The 17954-nt window shown below is 35.1% G+C and overlaps 1 long non-coding RNA gene across 2 annotated transcripts; it reads left to right on the top strand.

Annotated features, from left to right (window-relative positions):
* The first annotated feature begins 396 nt into the window (after positions 1-396).
* Positions 397-9546, top strand: LOC149919855 (uncharacterized). 2 transcript variants are annotated; one of them, XR_016463725.1, is made up of 7 exons: positions 397-459; positions 1312-1380; positions 2428-2512; positions 5706-5854; positions 7786-7927; positions 8369-8457; positions 9096-9546. It is a non-coding gene; the product is annotated as an uncharacterized LOC149919855 (long non-coding RNA). The 2 variants fall into 2 exon arrangements; XR_016463726.1 differs by having other exon boundaries at positions 7786-7966.
* Positions 9547-17954: the final 8408 nt, after the last annotated feature.

Raw genomic sequence — 17954 nt, 5'->3', positions numbered from 1 at the left:
TCAGAAAATTAGCTGAAGAAACAAATTGAGTTGTCTCATCATCTAAAGCGTTCTCAGATAAAGGGGGAAAAAATAGCTGATGTGCTTTAGGCAGAAGATTTTTGCTGTTCTTGCAAAAGAAACTGTCACAGTTGGACATGCAATAACATTCCTCTTAGCTGGAAGATTAATATCACTTCACCACTCTTATACATTATTCTCATCTGCTGTGCCAAACTGAAATTTGTTTCCATGTGCCCTGTAAGGAAAATAAACTTTTTTGCCTCTTATATGAAGAAACTTCAGATTAACCATTCTCCTGTCGGTTTTACTGCATGCTCATGTTCACAGCTCCTTGGCATCTGACTTGGAAATTTTTGTATTTTTACTTTGTTTTTCATTGCAATTTCTTTTTTTCAGGGCCTGATTTTTGTGGATTTCTGTAGCATTACCAAGAAATTCCCATTTACTCTGGGAGTGGTGAGGCTGTATTTGAAATCTTGTGATTGAAAAAAAAAAAAAATAGTTTCGAATACTGTTCTAAAAAGTTAAGATAACTTATATTTATGATCACTTTCCCAAAGCTGAATAAAAATCTGATGGAAGGTGTGCCTCAATCCTAAATGATAAAATAGAGAAGATTATTTCTATCTCTTCATTTAGGGTGTAGATTATTCTGTGGTCCATATCAAAGTAAAAGGGATAAAAAAAAAAGTGTTGCATGGGACTAGAAGTGTTTATATGTTAGAAATTAAAATCTGTAGTCAAGAAATTGTTACTCATTTTTTCAACAGGTTTTGGGTATAGGGAATTTAAAAAATAGTCTGCTTTATGTACAAGTTTCATTTTTATCAGTGCATCTTTAAACAACTAGACATGTTTGTTACTAGAGGAATGACCAGGATACATAATATGACATGTTCTCTCAAATCTGATTTATATGTTGAAAAAATCTAAAAAATTGTGACAAAAATATGAGTATTTTAGCAAAATGCCCGCAGTAGGGGAGAAGATAGAATTGAGTACTGGGTTTGTTTTGACAGTTCACATCCAAGTTTGCCTTATGTGCAGTGATGCACACCATCTGTATTTGCAATGGTATATTTATTTGGGTGATACATTTTATTACCTTTAATTGGAAGTAAGTTTTCTCCTCACTTTCACAATGTTTTACCAAAGAGTTGCTTCTATTATTTAGTTATTTTTTTGTTTGAAACAGTATATTTTGTACGTCAGAATACAGAAGAAATGTGCTCATTTGATATACATTTTTAAATCTAGGTATTTAAGTTTGAATTTAGGCATATCAGACAAATGCATCTTTCTTTTCAGAAATGAGGAAAGCCACAAAAATAATGGGATGGCAATGAGAAACTTGCAGTAACTCCTCAAAATTGATCAGTAAGTTTGAGAATTCTGTTCTTGGTCAATAACTTAAACCATAGAAGACCAACACAATATAATTTATTTAATAGTTGTGATTTTTTTTTTTTTTTACTTTAATACGTTTCCTTTACTTTTCACTTATCAGCAACTAAATAGCATAAACAGGTGCTGCTTTTCTTTTTGTCTGAGTGTATTCTCATGGGTTTACTGCCTACAGGCAGAAACATACACTGGCTATGTTTGTATGGAAGGTCTGCCTTTTATTTCCTCATTTTAGCTACCTAACAAACTTCACCTTTATTATTATGAGAAAAGTCTGCAGGTAGGTTTGTTATTGCTTTCATTTTCTATTAAAAGAATTAAGGATTTGGAAGTGTGCAAGTTCATAGTGAATTCATTTTTATCAAATTAAAGAGATGCAGCAGCAGTTTGTACAACACCATCTTATTAACAGGCCTGAAGACGAATTTGAAAAAACAAGCTGGTTTTGTTGATTTTTTTTAACTGTCTCAATTGTTGATAAGCATTTACTTACAATTATTTTTCTTACTCCAGCTGATGGCATAAGTAATTGATTTTATAAAAGGTTGAAACATATCAAATCAGAAAACAACCATCAAAATGAATTTGACACACTTCCAAACTCATACCTAGTAAACATAGTTTCTGTCAATTAGATCTGTGAAATTCTATGTTTTGGCCCATCTAAGTGTGCTGAGTTGTCCCTAAGCATATCAGAAATATACTTCAGATTTAGCCAGTATTTGGGATGCCACAATTGAGTAAGTACAAAAGTAAGATGACAGTATCATTGATCTCAGTTTTTGTTCAGTAATGAAGGAATTGAGACATTTCCTATGGTGCAGAATATCCTCACTTGCCTCTCTTCAACCTCTGAGGGTCTTCATATCTGTATCTTCTCTGTCCTAAATGTTTCCAGAAAGAGATTATTCTGAGAAGGATTTCTCAGGTCCCAGGTTGTTGAGGTTATTATTTTATAAGTTTGGAAAGTTTTTTTGTTTTGTTTTTTTAATTACCTATATTTTTTCTTTTTTGTGATAGTTAACCCAGCTGTGTCTACAGAATGTAGCTGATGCAAATGAGATTGCATTCTGTATTTTATTTGAGGGCATCTGAGAAGGTAAAGGTAAGCAAGATGCTCCCCTTTGGGTCATTGTGGTGTCTCTGAAGCACCAGGCCTCATGGCATCCTCTCAAACCAAGCCTCTCCCCTCCTTGGGCAGTGCCAGAGTGCCACTGTCTTACTGGGTTGCTTTCCAAACTTTTTACTGCATGCAAAAATTATAGTAACAAAGGAGCCTGAAAGGGTACTAATTTTTCAGCTAGCTTATTTTCCCTGTTCCTTTTTCCCTTATAAGAAAGTACATTAGAATCCCAAAGTGATGGAACATTAAAAAACCATCTGGAGATCTAAAGCAATTTTAATATAAATAGTTAAGGTAGCATTGATACATGACCACAAAGACAGATATGATCCATTGTAAGTGTGGCAGCTAACTTGCAGTAATGCTCAGGAACTTAGAACTCTGATTTTAAAATGAAATCTCTAGACAGCTAAATAAATACAGGCTAAAAATAAAGTTTAGCTGCATAGAGTAAGACTATTTAGAAAATACTTGTGTTCTATTTGAATTATCCACAAATAAACATACGTCCACCTGCTAAATAAATGGAATGAATGTGATGGATATGATGTATGTATAGATATGTCTACATACATATAATATTAAGTCTATTCATGTTTTTATGTTTTTTTCCAAACCATAAACACTTCCTAGTTGTTGTTTTAATTTTAATAATTAATTCTGTGGTAAATTTTTGGCTTTTAATACCTTAAAAAGTTACTGTAAGATACAAAATGTGATATAAAGATACAAAATGTTATCTCCTGCAGAAACACAGTGGAATTGTATGGACGCTTTCATTTCAGTTTCTTCACAGAAGAGCAGTAGCCTGTTTAAATGGAGTTAGAAATTTTCACTCCTTTTCACGCCCAATTACTTTCCGGACCATTCAGTGTTCGGCACATGGCAGTGTGTGCTGTGCACCTGGCTTCTCTCATTCTCTGGTCCTTGTGCAAAGGGACCTTTGGAGGAGACATGGACTCTGACACCATTCTTGTGTTCAGCCAAGCCATAACATGGGAGACCAGATTGCACACAACCGCTGCAACTGGATTATGCAGCCAACCTCAAATGTTTGTGTGACCATTGTATCTGCCACAGTGATGCTCTTCTGGCTTTATTCCACTAGATTACTGTGAGTGTTACAACAAGCAGATTTAAAATCAATAAGAAATTCTCCCATGGAGCTCTTGAAGCTCCATTTCTTGGACTAAGAAGACAGTTGTTTAGCATCCATCATGATCAAGCTCTATGTCAGGACAATTCCTGCCAAAGTCAATGGAGTTGACTTAGCAGAATTTTCCGCTCTGCAGTTTCCTGCATGATACCCATGATACCACGCATCTTTTCATCATTCTGTCAACAGCTGACACAAACTGTTATTAGAGAATTTCAATTTCCCCCAGTCCTTGCATATGAGCATTCCTCAGTATCTCTATAAAAAGTCTCACATCGCACTATAGAAGTTACAGCGGTTTTTTTTTTCCATATTATACTTTAGTATTTTTACTCATGTGATTTCACTTTCATAAAAGTTATTTAGGCTGTACATAAGTAGATATATTTATTTGGCTTCAATTTCTTTTAACAATACACTACTCTATAGCTGTTGTGAAATGAACTGAATAATTCATCCAGAATTCATAAATCATTGAAAGTGGCAAAATTTCCTTGCTTAGCTGTATAGCAGATTTTTATTTTGGCTACATTATTAGATTTCACGTAGCTGCTATTCCAATCAGTAAGAAAAGCAAGAACCCTTTGGGACATCTAGGAGATCAGAAAGTTATAAAACTGTTTATTGTAGGTGTGTGACTTCAGCGTAGTTTTGCCTTCTAGTCAGTCTACTGATTATTGGACACACGGAGTGGAACCCTTGATGGAGAAAAAGACAATGAAAGTAAGGGTAGATTTGTTCAATTACCTACCATACATTGAGATGGAGAAAGTACTTCCATATACATATAACATATTAATGTATATGATGTTAATTATTGATGAGCAATTCAAATGTCTTTCATCTCTCCTGCAAACAAGATAAAACTGCATTCTAAAATTAAACTATCAACGTTTTAAATTTGATTAATGTTTTCTACTCAAGGTTTGTGTTTGTTAAACATGCTTTTAAGATCTCTTAATGTTTAATTCTCTTTCTGAGCTACCCAGAATACAAAAAGGAAGTTTTACAAAAAGATGGTACAGATGGTTTTTACAAAAAGATGGTTTGTCAAAGTACTGTGTCGACATTCTTATATGTTACAAAATAGCTTTTCCCAAACAGTTTTCTTAGAAAACAACAAAATCCAGAAATCAGGGATCTCTACTGCTTTTTTCCTTAAATATATATATATATATATACACATACAATATAATATATACATTTATATATTAAAAAAAATCTTTTTTAAAATGAACAAACAGAAATGTTCTGTATCAAGCCCTTAGAAATTCTTACAACTTCTGTTCCATACTTTTGTTTGTTTGCATTTTTCTTACATTTAACAGTTAAAATGGACACCTGGGCTTGCCTAATATAGGGGCCAGGGACAGTTACATTACCAAGCTGTTAGGTAGAAGACAAGCTAGTGCAGTTGCATACTAATAGAACTAGAAGACTTTGGAGGAGTGGTGTTTTCTGTGATTACTAGAATGCTTTCAGGAACTTTGCTTCCTGTGTCCCATTAGGATACCTTCTGAAAAATTTAGAAATATTGCATAGACATTTGTGTGAATTCAGTGCCTATGAGATTTTGAGCTCTGCAGATTGTAGTCTAGAAGTGTACTGCCCAGAAAATTTTCTCTGTACAACTCCACTGACATAGTTTATTCATGATCAGGAAGACATGTGCCTTGGTAGCAAGTCAGTTCATCACTGCAATGATTTCTTATTTGCTGGAGTTACCTATGGATGTACCAGCTGCAGTCATACTGCCTTGGGAAGACACCCAAATATATATATATTTATAAAGTTCCTGGATGACTGGAACAAGAGTTGTTCATTTTGCCTCATATGCATCCTTAAGCATGCATTACATGTCAGCAACAATCTGATGCCAGTAATACATTCAGATCTTTAACCAAGCAGTGTTATTTGTTTTGTACAATGTACTGCTGGCAAACATCCTAGCCTATATAAAATATTCCTTTGGAAAATCTTGCAACAAAAATATTCCTACCTCTTTTTTTTTTTTTTCAGCAGGAATACAGAGACAGAACTCATAAAAGTGGAGGCAGGAGAGCAGTACCTTTGGAGTTGGGTTCGAATAAATGCTCAGAAGTGAGATAGAAAGAAACCAAAGGGAACGTATCCCTTTCAAAACTTTTTCAAATGGCTTCACAGTGCTGGTAAGAAAAGAATTTGTTTATCTATTGCCAGTTTAACGTACTAAACTATGCAGAAATCAAGACACAAAACTCGAGATAAGGCTGTAATTATGTCATTTATCCACTTTTGTCTTTTGTGCAGAGTATGGTATGTGAAATCACTTGCTGTTTGGAGATTTCTGGATCCTTACTTGTTATGTTAAGCTACAAAATAAATTTTCAACACAACCTCTGAATTTTTCAAGCCTTAGTTTGTGTAAAGTTTGTATAAAGAAAATGCAGAGTGATTACTTCTATTGTTCCAGTTTTTCTAAATAATATATATATGTGCACAGAGAGGAGAAAGCAAAAATGGGAAGGCGTGCAAAATTATTGATAGATTTTAGAGTGCTCTTCTAGTCAATTGCTCTAACTTAGTGTGGTTGAGTGGAGTAACCCATTTCTGAGGGAGGCAGTCTTGATTTCAGGCTTATTTGTCCCCAGATCAGCAGAGAACTTTGAGATTATCACCGTGAGAAATAGCTAGAAATTTTGCTGCCTAGGATTATTGCTGAGCCATAGCCAGAGAGCCTGGATAAGAATAAGTCCAAATTTATCATATTTGGTTCTGAAAGGAAAGACAATCTGTAGAACATAGCCTAGAAAGGACCTGACTAGGAAGATGGCTGCCTGAAGATGTGCCCTCCAGAAACTCACAGATCATGAGAGAATGATAAGAGGGAACATGACTATGAAATGTATTAAACATTTTAAATAAAGGAGACCTAGACCTTCTTCTTCCCTGAAGAAAAGAATCCAAAGTAGAATGGGTGGGAGGTATGGGAGATTTTGTCAAACAATTTAACAAAGCTTTAAATATTTTGAAGTTTCTAGAAAAACAAAATAAAAAAAAAAAACAAAATAAAAGGTATAATAAAAATAACTGTAATTTCAAATTCAATAAAATATATATTGAAAACTGGCAATACCTTATCACTTTGTACTGTGAGATTAACAAACAGAATTTGTAGACAGCTAATATCATACCAGCAAGATGCCACTTTAGACACTTCAATCCTTCCATCAGTTTTAAATGTAGTGGGAAAATAGACCTGCTGAGGAGATGGAATCTGGAGGAAAAGTTTTTGAAGAAAGCAAGATGTATCTTTAGCTTTTATGAGTATTTTCAAGGGCAGAAGGAGAATACTTTAAAACTCAGGCTGCACAAAGAGAGTAAAATTAGGGGCAGCAAGATTCACATATTACTCAAGGTTAGTCAAGATTAGCTGTATGATGAATGTTCCGGAGAATGCTGCATAAATCAAGATAACTAAGATAAATGAAAGCCTAATTTAAGGAGTTTACTGTCTCTGGATCAGAACTGGAAGGAACCGAACGCCTGACTGCCAATTTATGAGGTAAAAGAGAAATACCAGTATCAGGGGCAGATCTGTACAGAACCAAGATTCTGGTTTGGGATACTGTGAGCAAAGTGCTACTCTTTTCCAAAGAGCATAGAAAATAATCAGCTGGGAACTGAAGCTGGACAGCATCATTCATTTTTAAAGACATCCCCGCCTGCAGAGTGGAGCTTTAGGCTTTTTAGACTAGTACTTCTCTCCCCTGTCTGTTTGCTACAACCCTACTCATAACTGTACTTTAGTTACTAAACTTTCCTCTCATTGCACGCTCATTCCTCTTTTTATCTTTTCTTCCTTTCCTCTCCTAATTATCTGTTTTAATATCCATAGGATATGATCAGAATGGTCTGGACTCCTTTGCCTATAAGTTATGCAAAAATTGAGGAGTTCTGTTTAAAGAAACCTAAAAAAAATCACTGAAAAAAATTACATTTTTAAAGTCCTGTGAGAGAGTTTCATGAGAACAGGGAGGGGGAAAAAATCCTGTATTCTGTGGGTAAAGTGAAAATTCTTAGTGAAGAAAATCTGTAATGCACTGACTTTGTTCAACAGGTCCAAAATTCTGCTGGAGTAGTTGAAAGTCCAATGAAAAATGGTAATACTGACAGCATTTGACAAATCACTCGGGTAAAGATCTTCAGACTAAGGACACTAGGTGCATGAAACTTGAGGAAGAATTTGAACTATGGTCCAGGTACAGCAGGAGGAATAAACTCTGTGTGCCTTAAATATGGTAAATTGGTGTGCTTAAAATCTGGGGTTCCTGGGTATGGACTGCATATTGTGATTAGATGATAGCTGCTGAGAGAAGCTGACAGCTAAGTGACTCTTGAACTTTTCTCAAGTGGGGTAAGACTGATTTGGAATTATAGTCAATCTAATGAAGCCCAGGGAAAATTAGTCCCCACAGTTTAACTACCAATATTTTACAAATCAGTATTTTACTCCTTTTTTTTCCTACCTTTTCCACTGCTTTTCCACTTTCTTGTCCTGCAGATTTCTATTTGTTTAAAATCACTGCCAATGAATAGGGAAGTATCATTCACTGAACACTTCGTAGTGTAATTTAGTTCCTCATATTTCTTGTTAGATGCTTCAGTCAGGGTTACTTATTTTTTTCACGCTTTTTATGCAGGAATCACTTGAAACTGAACTTATTCCTTTTCACTACCTGGAATGCCCAGCAGTAAGATGTTGTGTTAACCTAATGGAGTTGAGGCCTAGGTATGGATGCCCAGCGACATTCAAGCCATTACTCCTCCTTGCCCGTTATTCACAAACGTTTGTAGTAAAACATTTCATTGCACTTATTAATTTGTAATAAGTAATGGTAAGGTGGGTATTGCCTTACTCAAGATGAATATGAAGGGGAAAAGACATTGAGTAACAATTGTCATTACAATGATATTGCCTTGAATAACAAACAGAAGCTATCAGAATTCATCAAATAATTGATAGTGCACCAGGCTGCATAATTTCCTAAGGCTGCTTGCTTTGTCCATATGAGCCTTAGAAAAATGAGAGTTCTCAGAGAGCAGAAATTCAGAACACCTGTCTCCTCCAGGACATTTTCCTTTTCTTTCTTTCACCTCACCGACAGTCATGTGTCGTCTCCTCTAATGAATGTTAATTACAAAATCGGGAAATATTCTGAGATCGTCAGAACAGCATGATTAGGCATGTGAATAATTTGGTTTTATTAAAACATTAATCAGAAATAAAGCTTGTTTGCAGGATATTTTAGGGCCTATTGCCATGATGCACCTTTTCTTCAGCTTAAGAATTACATTCCTCTGCATTCCTTCCATGTATTTTTTCCCCTCCTTCAGCTTCCATACATTCATTCCTGTTTCTCCTCCTAGAGTCTGGGGCACTGCAAGCTGAGCTAGACTGCGTAAATGATTGTCATTGAAGATGAGCAAAAACAAGATGAACAACATTTTTAATTTTTTCTTTGACATCTGGATTTTTGCTGGGGTCCAACTTGCAGCATGAATCAATGAAAAGTTCCAACATTACAGAGAAGTTCAATGATACAAAATAGCAAAGAACAAGAATAAAGAAAAGATGGAGAATTTTACAGACTTGTCTTCAAGAAAACAGATTGTGATAGTAGATTATTAAACATCAGGCGCAGTTAATTCATTCTAAAAGGAACTATTTGAAAACAACATCCCAAGTTATTTTTATCTGATAACAGCTGAGGAGAGAATTCAGTAGGATGAACAATGAAAGTTATCTCAGGTATAGATGGGCTTTGGCCACTTAGTTTACAGGCAAGTTATTTCAGACTATAAAATAATTAAAGTCTTCTCTTCCCCAGTCCTCAAGGTTATGTCAGTGGGCAGTTTGTCCTTTATGAAAAATTAATACCTGCCTTTCCAGGATCTGAACCTGTAACACTGAATATGTCATTTGATTGCTGTGACTTGGTACAGCAATTGCTATGTGCATGCTAGTTGGCAATTTGGGGATTGATTTTTACTTTGAGTTTGAAATAGAGGAGACAAGGGGACTTACATGTCATGTAACACATATATTACACTCATCCACCGATACCCACCTCACATCCCTGTTGCATTATTCAATGGTTAATGCATTACAGTTGAACTGTTTATGTTTATTAGCTATGGAATATTGCAGATTACATTACAAAAATGCTGTACTATTTAGAAATAATTCCTTTATTTTGTCAATTTAGCTAAAAATTTGCACAGATGTATAAACACATTTTATTACATAAAAGAGATACAGAATGTTTATCAAATTTCAGATTAACATGAAAAAGTGTAAAAATCTGATTCTGCCAGCCCACTGGTCTATCTTCCACATTCATGTTTTCTGCCTTAAGTAATGTTATGTAAGACAACGTTAATGGGAGGAAACAATTGAAAATACAGTATAGGTTATACAAGTAGTAGATGTTGCTAATATGAGGAGGCTTCTCTGATACTGCAGGGAACCTCCCACAAAAAATGTTATTTAAAAATTAATAACCAAAAAATGATAAAGTGCTGTTGGAGTTGCCCTCTCAGAAGGGAAGCAGTGTCTGAAGTACATCATAATCTCAGCTACATCATGAAAATACAATAGCTTTCTTGTTTGAATTCATACTTTAAGGTAGAGGATTAAGCAACAATCATGCAACGTATTTAAAACTGAACAATTCTGCTAAATGCATTTTGTATAAGTTATAAATATCAATTGCCTGCACATGGTAGTAATGTTCCACTTTCCAAAACCTCCGCCAACAGTGTCACCCTGAAGAGAAAATAGCTATGAAGCATAGAAAAGATAAGCGATATTGCCAGATCCTCTTCCCTGGGCCTTTACAGAGATCTGAATTCTAGTGACTTTTTTTGCTTACTTTTGTTGAATCATGATTTTAACTGAAGGCTAACATCTGTACTATTACTCTTCTTAGGAAAGGGTCCTGCTTGGTCACTAGCTTGGTTCCCACAAGCAACTGTAACTGCAAAGCAGGAGCAGCTATTGGGATGAAAGACTACAGGTACTGAATATCCTCATTTCCTTAGAAAAAGTAGTGAAATTAAATTTTTTGTACCTAAGCTGTGGTGGCTTCTCTTAAAAACAGTTTTCTTTTACACAGGTGACAGAGGAGTAACTGTATACATTTTATCAAATCACAAAGTGATATTCTTGATGAAGGCTATCAGTTCTGTGAAAAGAAGTAAAATTTCTCTATGGTATGGTAGCAGAGAATGATAGAAATGAAAGCTAAACACTTTTTCACACTTTTTAGATCATACAAAAGATTCAAACTCATAAGGAACGTATTTGTAGTCTATACAGGTTGGCTATGTGTTGCCTTTTCCTACTCTACTAGATGCTTTCTCTTCATTTTGGTGTCATCTGTAAAATGAAAGAGAGGCAAGAGCTAAGAAATTGAATATTGTAATTATTAATTGATCATGTTTTATAGATGTTCTTCTAGGAAAGGAGCTTCCATTGAATGGAATGGGGAGGGACAATATGGTTCCATACAAGTGTATGCCTTCTGTACGCGGCAGTGAACATTGCAGGTTGAAGTATTCATTTTGGAATATTTATAATGTTGCTCAGCATCAACATGAATACTGGGTCATGGAAAAGACCTTGGCAGTTGATTCAGTTGAAAATGCAAAGGAGAGGTGACTATCCCACAAAGTAGTAAACCCTTGTAATTTCTGGTGAGAACATTAGTACATCATGGTCCAACGTGCATTCATATTGAGACTTTTCTTCCATCTGTAGTCCACACAGACATTTACAAAGTGAGATCATAAGAAATGATGCAGGCTTCTGTTATGCCATGGGCCAGAATTTAACTGAGATTTATGTGAGAAAATTTTGTTACTTCTTAACCAGAAAACTATTGCTCTTGGAGGCTGTTTGCCAGGTGGCATCAGATCTAGATCTAGTTCAGAAGTATTTATAGCAGATTTTATCAGCCACAAATGCTGTGTCGGTAAGCAGTTAAGAAAAATCAGGTGTGTAAAATGAGATTATTGGTTTTTTTAATAGTGGAAATAATGACAAGAAAAATGTTCTGAGAACATATAACTCACTAAAAATGTCAAATTTCCAGTTTCATTTCTTTTTATATGTTAGTTGACATTAGCACAGGAATATCTATGAAGAATGAAAAGGAAGGAATTTTGCTGCCTTTATCTGATATATATATATGTCCTGAGTGAGACTGCTTTATAGGTTCTGGTGTACTAAGGCTATATCTCAGTCTTGTGAAACATATCTCTATCAAAACATCTTATGATTAGTTGGGTAAGGAATTGAGAGTATTTTGTATACATCACAGCTGGAGTAAATTCTTCATTAGGAGAAAGATCATAATTTTAGCAAGTATGTCTACTGTCAGAATGTAGCATCAAAATATAAAGGGTATCATATTCAAATTCTAACAAACACAGTACATTTAAAATATGTATATATCTTAGATCTGAGTCTATGATTATTAGAATAGGAGTAATAGGTGAAAAAAATGTTGCATTAATAAAGTTTTTTTTTTTCTTTTTCTTTTTCTTTTTTTCCCCTCGTTTTCTCTAAAAGCCTTTAGAAAAACAGCAACTACAGCATTATAGCTTAATCTTGCAGTTTAGGAAGTTCTTAGTAGCTGACAGTTAAAACAATGCAATCTTCTTTACCACCATCTCAGAAAATAGATACATTTATGTATTATACAGAGGAATTCAAAACTGATGCTCATGGCTTTATTTCACTTTAAGATGTTAGATAAAGGGAATCAGGGACAGAATTTACAAATACAGAAGTGAGTGGTGTTGACAGCAGTTTATTCATTTCCCACATGAGTCAGTTCTGTGCTCTTTTTCAGTAAAATGCAAGTAGACACCTGCAGGACTTTTAGCTTCATTTCTCTGCTACTGTGAGAGTACACCTAGCTGTTAGAGCAGAAGCTGTCAGGCAGAAAGTCCAGATTCAGCTCCTGGATCTGGAACAGTTTTGGAATGCAGCCTTGAAGGACTTATTATAATTTCAGGGGAAGAGGCAATCTGGAGATAATATTTTAAGATGATATTTTATTTTCTGTCCTGCAAGTGTCTGTGTAAAGTAATGCAAGAATTAATGAAAGTTTGCAAAACAGTGGGAGATCCTGAGGCTGAATATCCTATAGAACTGCTAATAATTTATCTTTTATTTCCTTACTCTGCTCTGAAAAATTGAAAGCCCAGAAAGTTCAGTTGTCACAAGACATTAAGAAAAACTGCAGAATTGTATTGTGGACACTTCTGTTCTCCTCCCATCTAAGCTCTCCGGGTAGTAACATCTTCCTCCTATCCACCTCTGCTTCCCATCACTGGAGAGGTGTCTGATATATGGATGGGGAATGGTGTCACTTGAAGCTCTGCTCCCAGTAAACACTACAGCTGCATTTCTGAACCAAAACATGGCCTTTTTTGATTTCTCACTGAGTACTGCAACAGAGTCTATGAGTTTAAGCTTTCCACTGTGAATGATGAAAAAGTACATTGTTTTCTTGAGATTTTGTCACAAGAAAAATGGCTTAACAGTTCTTATTCCATGAATTACTTCTGCTTTATTTTTATATATACAGAGGTAGAAAGCAGACTTGATGATCCTTCTGATGGATTTTGAACTTGCTGTCGTATCTTAAAATCTAAAGTGAAACAGTCTTCATTCAGTTATTTATTTCTTGCCATATTTCAAAAATAATGGCAGCACGTTGTCATTAAAGGTGGGTACCATTAGATACTTGAAGAGTCCTGATTTACTGACTCAGTATTTACTTTAAAAAACCCCAAAACATAACAATACAAATATCAGAAAATACAAAGATTTGCAAAAGTCCTCAAGAACTTTCCAAAGTTCTGGGTATGGTAGCAGATTAATTTATTTATTGAATCTCTATGCTACAGCTGTTAAGTGTAAAAAAACTTATTCTTCTATAGATTGTTTAGATACTGAGGGTTGCTAGGGGGATTTTTGTACATCCATGTGGCACTGGAAGGATCCGTGTTAATTTGTTAATATTTTATTCCAAAAGATGGAGTTCTTACTCCTAGATTATTTGAATCACAGTAAGCCATTGTCAACCATATAGATTACAGAGAAGAAATTTGATTAGCATTTCATTCTCAGTGAAAAATTGTTAGTCCACACCAGGATTACTGTTACTGCTGTTTCATTGTTACTCAGTTTTTACTAGCAAAGGCACATATTATCCTGTGGAAGACAGTAACAGGAATATCATCTCATTTCAAACTTAGAAGGACGAGGAAATATTCTTCTAGTCCAAACTAAATGAAATGACATTAGTTATAGGATGTGTTCTGTCACACCTCTTGGTGTTCTTATTAAGCTGTCTTCAATGTGAGGCTCTTGTATCTATAGCAAAACCTCATTTGTATTTTATTTATCTCATATTTAGTGTAAGCATACAAACCTCTGGAGTAAATTAACATAAAATACCAGAGGAAAAGTAGGCAGCAAAATTTAATGTGCTTCTCTGCTAGTTTATTTAAAATGGCTTATTGTGAGCCTCATGATATCTAGTGACAGGTTTTTTTAGATGTTGTATTATGAAAAAAAAACGCAAAACTATTTAATTGTTTCAAGTGTATGATGCCTTGAAAGTCACTGTATAATCTGGAAAGTTATGAAATTGTATGTGTTTCTGCTGCAGAACTCAGAACTGAATTTTAGTTGGTCATGTTCCATTTTATGCATCTGTAGAGCTGAAGAGTAGCACAGATGGATATAACTGTGGTGGAAAGGATCTGGTGTCTTGGACTTGATCTTATACAAAGTTCAAGTGGGAAACAATGGCAGCAGCAGCCACTGGTGTTGCATTAGAGTGACCTATGTCATGTAGAAAGTTGTTTGCAAATGATATTGCTACCTAGTTCTTCACAGGGGGTTGAAGGCTGGGTTTCCTCGTCTTGAGCACTTACAGAATATGGCTATTTGAACTAACGGCCATAAAATAGGGCATTTGCTGATGTGACAACAGAAGCAAGGATCTAATTTCTGTCTTCCAGTGAGCTCTCCTTAAAATTGAAGTGAACAGGCCTAACAGAAACATTGTGGTTTCTTTCTCATTGTATTTTGTATTCAAGGAAAAAATAGAGTAATTAATACTTAACATATATATCATAGTATAAATGTATTTATCTATATTTTTAACAAATATTAGGGCTGCTGCAAAAGTAATGCCTCCTGTGTTATTATGTTGGCCTATGATGTCAGAGGCAAATGGTGGTGGTATGGAAGTAGAGGTTGAACTTTCTACCAGTATTTTATTACGTTATGTTGCTGTGTGACAGATGGCTGCAGAGGGGCAGATTGACACAGTGGCGACTGATAAGGAAGTGTGCATGAAGCAAAGGTGTGTCATTGAATTCTTCCATGCAGAAAAAACAGGCACCCACTGACATTCACTGATGTTTGAATGTTTATTGGTACCAAAGAGTGGATGTAAGCACAGTGAGGCAGTGGGTGGTGTATTCCAGCAGTGGTGACAGCAATGTTAAAGACAAGCCACTTTCCGGATGGCCATGCAGATTTTTATGAGCATGGTGTACAGGCTTTTTTGTTCATTATGGGTGAAAATGCATAGCTAATGGTGGGGTGTATGTTGAAAAATAACGTTGCATGGCTGAGAATTTTCTCCATTAATGCCTGTTATTTTGCTCTTTTGTATCTGTTGTAGTTTCCATAGGAATAAATAGGAGGCATTACTTTTGCGACAACCTACTTATATCTAAAGCAAAATACAGTTTTAAAACTTTCAGCTTCTGGATGTACATTTGCCTTATACAGATGAATATAAAAAAATTTTTACATAAAGTAGTATTGCCAGCCTTGTAGATTCAATAATTAATTAAGAAGAGTGTGATTTAGCAGAGACCTAGGAGGTGAAACTATATGTGCAGAAAGAGCTGTTCCTCATACAACCCTCTTTGTCTGGATTTACCATTTCAAATAATAGCCAGTTACAATGCCCTGGCAAAGAGAATACTCAGTACTTTAAAAGTTGCTCACTTTTGCCATTATAGCTTTTTCTGAGATCACACAGTAAGTGGGTAGATCCTGCATTTGGTTATGTAGCTCTGTCATATTCTCATTAATGATAGGGTGAGAAAGAGAAATGCAGGTGACTGATAGTGGTAGTAATAAAGCCTATACGCATTTTGCCATTACTTAGATATGTGTCATTTTTTGAAAGAATTTTTTGCTCGCTGTAGACCAGGCTACTATAATTCCAGCTATTGTATCAGAAGCTTCCAGTAAGAAATGGACTCTAGAAGTTCAAATGGGTGTAGCTGACCAGACACGTTCATTTGCAACATCCATACATAGGAGAGGCTTCAAGGGAGTAGAAACACTTTTGGTAGGAGTGACCTAGTATTCTTCAAGTGTTCTGGAACTGAATTGATCTTTCTTTCTGTAAATGGATGCATGAAAAATAAAACCAGAATGTTTTTGCCATTTCATTTCTCTGACTGATTTACTTTTGGCTGGCAAATCTAGTGGTTTCTCAGAAAAAAATCCTCTGTACTCTACCTCACTGTTCTTGGCTGGGAGATTGTAAAACTGATGTCCAAAATCAAATTATCATCAGAAGTGATCATTGTCCTTGCTAATGCCTAGAATGTTTTCTGAAATTCTAGAACTGTTCAGATTTGATTTAAACAGGCTGTCACATTACAGACAGATCAAGAGCCAATGAATGAGCTCTTAGGCCTTTTTTCCAATCATATAAATTCAGGGTGGCAGGGACTCTTGTTACTTGTTCTGTGCATATACCATTCTCTAGACTCTTATGATAGGATAGCCATGTCAAAGATACATGTTAGAGAATGGAAAAAAAAAATACCATCAGGGAATTAGGAAATAAATAATGTTCTTGCTAATCTAAGATGACAGTGTTTTACAAAAGAATCTGGCATCAAAAGGAGGGAACAAGCACTGCTGGGAATTCGCTGTTTTTAGAACTCATAGATTACAGCCCAGAATAGCACACAAGAAACTTGTGAATAATACCCACTGTATGCTTACTGACATCTGGAAGGCTGCCAACATCTTCATTTCAATAATTGCATACTCTCAGTGATTGTGGTACTATACAAGAAACAGATCCTGAGAACAGTGAATGTTTTTATTTATTTATTTATTTATTTATTTATTTATTTATTTGAGGGGGAAGGGATTGGGTGAGGGAGGGGTAGGTATAAATGGCTAAGTATTATAGCAAGAAAGATAACATAATTGAGAACTTAATTCCAGGAATGCTAGTTGGATCTGAACTACTATTTAAAAAAAAAAAAACAAAACAATAATTAGCTGTAAATATAAGCAATCTGAACTGCTTACTCAAATATTTAAATTTGCTTGCATAATGTTTTTATTAATTTATGATTTTTTTGAACATTCAGAAAATAAGAATTTACTGGAAGACTGCCTCCAGAATATGGTAAAGTATGTTGGTTTTGGTATTATTAAGTTTCTGTAGTAAACTTTTGCTTAGGTAAATTACTGATGTGCAAGGCATCCCTTCTCTCATTTATCACATTTTTTATTTTTCTTCTCACTGGATATATATTTGTATGCAACAAAGCCTGTTACTCATGGAAATCAGTTTTTAAATACCCGTGTTTTAAATACTTCTATTCTCAGAAGTAGGTTATGTTTGTTCATACAGTTAAGAAATGAAAAAACACTGCATTATCTTTATTTTAACACAGCTCAGCAAATGTCTGAATATTTGCTGCTGAACTCTATATCAGGAAAAGCTGAAGAGATTTGGGTATGTTTAAATAATGCAATTTCACTCAGAATGTTCTAGGAACATGATGAAAAGAGAGAGGCTAAGTTTGTCAAACATATTATTCCTGGCAAATTATTCATTCAAATTTAACAAGCATGCAGCAGATGCTTTATTTTGCATGTCTCTGAACCAGTTCTTCATCCACTTCTTCTAAAAAATGACATGTACTGGGGAGTCTCCATCCCTACTCTTCATGTGAGTTAGATCACTGGAAATGTTTTCCCATAGCTGCAGGCCATATCACCATTCCCTATCTCAGTTCAATTAAGACGTTACACTTTTCTTCCTCCCTGCTTTCCTTTTATCTCTCTTTCCTCTTATGTTTCTACAGAACTGTTTTTCTCCACCATACTAGAATGGTTCTGAATACGAATAAGGTTAAAGTTGAGGTGGAGGA

This window comes from Phasianus colchicus, chromosome 1 (assembly GCF_987193195.1).
Source record: "Phasianus colchicus chromosome 1, bPhaCol1.hap1.1, whole genome shotgun sequence".
Classification (NCBI taxonomy): Eukaryota; Metazoa; Chordata; class Aves; order Galliformes; family Phasianidae; genus Phasianus; species Phasianus colchicus.
The sequence above is the reverse complement of the archived record's forward strand: the minus strand, read 5'-3'. Positions and strand labels throughout refer to the sequence as shown.